Raw genomic sequence first — 3,066 nt, forward strand, 5'->3', positions numbered from 1 at the left:
AAACTGCTATTCTAGGAGCACATATTCTTTCCCTAATTTTTGAGGTGCACTCTCCTGGGAAAATATTATTATTCTCTTTGTTCTAAATTAAACAACTTAATAATTTGGAAAAATACTTTTTCTTATTTAAATGAAAACAAGTATTGTAGTTTGCAATGTAAAAGACAGGGTTTTATTTTTTTAGACACAAAAAAAGGAATTAAAAGAAAGAGGCAGGAAGTCATGTATTGTCTATACAACAATCAAAGCATTACAATAAAGGAAAAAAAAATCCAGGTACATAATAATGAGTTCTCTTTCAAATGGTTTCCTTTGGACTAAATTGTTTTCTTCATGTACTAGAATGACAAATCGTTTAATTCAATATCAAATATTCATGAGCCACAAGTGTTCTGTATCGCCAGAATGGGTGCACGATCATAAACAAACACTCCAAGGATGGAAGCTCCGGGGAGTGGCGGCCGGGGTGAACAGCTTTCAGTGTTGGGGCATTCTTGAATCTGTGAGGAGAGAGATGAGAGGACAGGGAAATCAGGTGCTTCCTTCTCTGCCCATCTCCAAATGCTGCTGCAAGTGAGTGTATTGGGCAGGAGGCAGGGATGAAGGGTGAGAAAGGGGCTTGGATGTGCATTCTCAGGGCCCCAAGGCAAAGGGGAGTCAGAGCACAGCACAACAGAAATTCCCAGTCAGTTCAAAACGGTGCAGGGTAGGAGGTCTTTATCAGAAGAGACAGCATCTGTGAACTGTTTCTCTTCCTCCTTCAGGTTGAGCACGGCTAATTATCCCGAGTCTGTATTTAAAAATAAAGTTGATTTTGACCACTTTGAGGAGAGCAACGTGAGACGTCACCATACCCATTACTACGCGGTTGTTTGCTGCGTTCAGGACATAGCTTCATGGGGGGAAAAGACAAGCCCAGAAAGGGTGGGAATTGCAAGCAGAAGCCCAGTTCAATAACTTGCACAATAGTGTGGGTTCTGAGGGTCTTCTTAGAATTCCCAGGAATGGATCGATTAATTAGGTATGATGGCTTCCTTCCTTTAGTCTCCGCCAAAGCTCTCTGGCCACCTGGGACCTCTCCTGTTAACGACCTCATACTAGTGGAGCTGTGTCTTCCTGCATCCCATTTACCCTCCCGTGATGCTCTGCCTCCTTGGCCAGTTCGTGAAGGTTGAACAGCATCTGCATCCCGAAGCATCCCTTGTTAGGAGTTCCAATCCCACCCTTGTAAGCAGTCATCTGGCCTCCCCTAAGACTTCTCCAGGGATCTCAGAACTGACATCACCTCTGGCAAATGGCCTGTAGAGTGTTCGGGTATTAATTCTGCTATCGCCCATCAGTGAAGCCCCAGAGGGGCTCCTATTGCAGCTAATCACACCTAATCTTTCTGCAAAGACGTTTAAAAAAAAATAAAAAAAAAGAACCTGTGTAAATCAAGTTTTTGTAAATCTAATCATATGTTTTATGCATCAGGGGAACTCGGAATGTAAAGGGATCCCATAGCACAGCCTGCTCCCAAATGAAAACGTGCTCATTTTAGTATTCGTTTTCCGTAAACGCGAATAATTATTCATGGGGTTGAAAGAGGTATGCCTTCATTTAGTTGAATTTGCTGTCTTTACTTCTTCTTCTGAAAAAGATCTCACATCCCAGGTCGCCTCCACTTGCTGAGGACGGCCTTGAGTTTTTCATCCTGCTCCCTCTGCCTCCCAAGGGCTAGGACTCTGGGCCTGTCTCATCTCTCCACCTGGTTTATGATGTGCTGCGGATCAAACCCAGGGCAGCATCTACCAACTCAGCTACTGCTTCTCGACCTCCGTGTCTCCTCTTCAGTGAGCCCCCAAGTGGGTACAAATTCCACTGCTGGAAAGCACAGCTAACAGGCCCTGACTTCTCCGGTCTTAAGGAGCCACCAGTTCTAGGCCAGCGCATCATAATGGGTCACCACCCGACCACGAACAGCCGGAAACCTTGCTGCCCTCGGCACGGTAAAGCCGGATTTCCATTTCAATGTGGCTCAGCCTTCCTCCTTTCCCCTCATCTTTGACAAACGAAAAGATACACAGACTTCTCAATTACAAATAGTGGCATCCTGGGGTGTGTGTGGGGGAGAGTCTCCAGATGGAGGGCCGTGCAATTTCTCAGAGACACAAGTCTCAGAAGCCGGAGGAAGCTAGAGACCCGCGAGATTAACTGTTTATTCTCCCGCTCCGCAGAAGGGGCTTAGCAACCAGAACAGAGCAAAACAAGATTCCTTTGCAGGGCTGAGCTGCCGACCTCCGAAGGCCTTTCTCACTCACCTTCCACCCTCTAGAACCCACAAGCCACCCTTCCCCCTTCTACTCTCTCGTTTACATTCAGATGTGCAATACAAAGGATCCGATATTCAAACATTTGAAAAATGTAATTCTTGTTAGGGAGAACTTGTCTTACAAAGGAAAAGTTGGGAAATAGCCCAGTCCTAAATTTCTAGCATCGGAAGTCCCGTTTAGCCTGGGCTGGGCGAGCTAAATCATTTTTTAGGAAAGAGAACACAGGCGAAGAGGGGGGACTCACAGATGTCTGGATAGAGATGCCAGTCAAGTCTTTGGGAAGAAGCCGTGTCTGAATGTGAAGTGGCGGGCTGAAGGCAGGCTCAAACTGGGCTTCAGGAGAAAAAAATTACAACCGGGCTTGGCTCCGGATTCCAGTAGGGGGAGCCCTAACTCTGGGAACCCGACATTGCTCGTTGTCCACGGGTTATCCCGGCCGTAGCCCTGAGTTCAGCATTTCCTGCCACAGAGGTTGGTAACACGGTCCACAGATGATGTCGCTGAACCAGAAACAGAGGTCTCGGTCTGCGCGCTCCCTGGATGAGGAAAGTGGTTAATACCTGTAGAGAAACACAGCAGAACAGACCTTTCGGAAACAGATGATCAGCAGTAAAAGAAAAAAAAAAAAAAAAAAAAAAACAAATGAGGGGAAAAAAAGAGCGCGCTTCCCCTCGCTTGCCCTCTCCCCTCCCCTGCACACCTCTGCTCTCCGCAGGGAATGCGCTCTGATGCTTCCTTCCTCTGTGTCGGTGTG

At 46.7% G+C, this 3,066-nt stretch overlaps 1 long non-coding RNA gene across 1 annotated transcript; it reads right to left on the reverse strand.

Annotated features, from left to right (window-relative positions):
* Positions 1-277: 277 nt before the first annotated feature.
* LOC146890401 (uncharacterized) lies at positions 278-2,866 on the reverse strand. The gene is made up of 2 exons (XR_014998810.2): positions 2,557-2,866; positions 278-500 (listed from the first exon to the last, which is right to left on the reverse strand). It is a non-coding gene; the product is annotated as an uncharacterized LOC146890401 (long non-coding RNA).
* Positions 2,867-3,066: the final 200 nt, after the last annotated feature.

The sequence above is a fragment of the Myodes glareolus genome, chromosome 21 (genome assembly GCF_982192425.1).
Source record: "Myodes glareolus chromosome 21, mMyoGla1.1, whole genome shotgun sequence".
In the NCBI taxonomy this organism is placed as follows: domain Eukaryota; kingdom Metazoa; phylum Chordata; class Mammalia; order Rodentia; family Cricetidae; genus Myodes; species Myodes glareolus.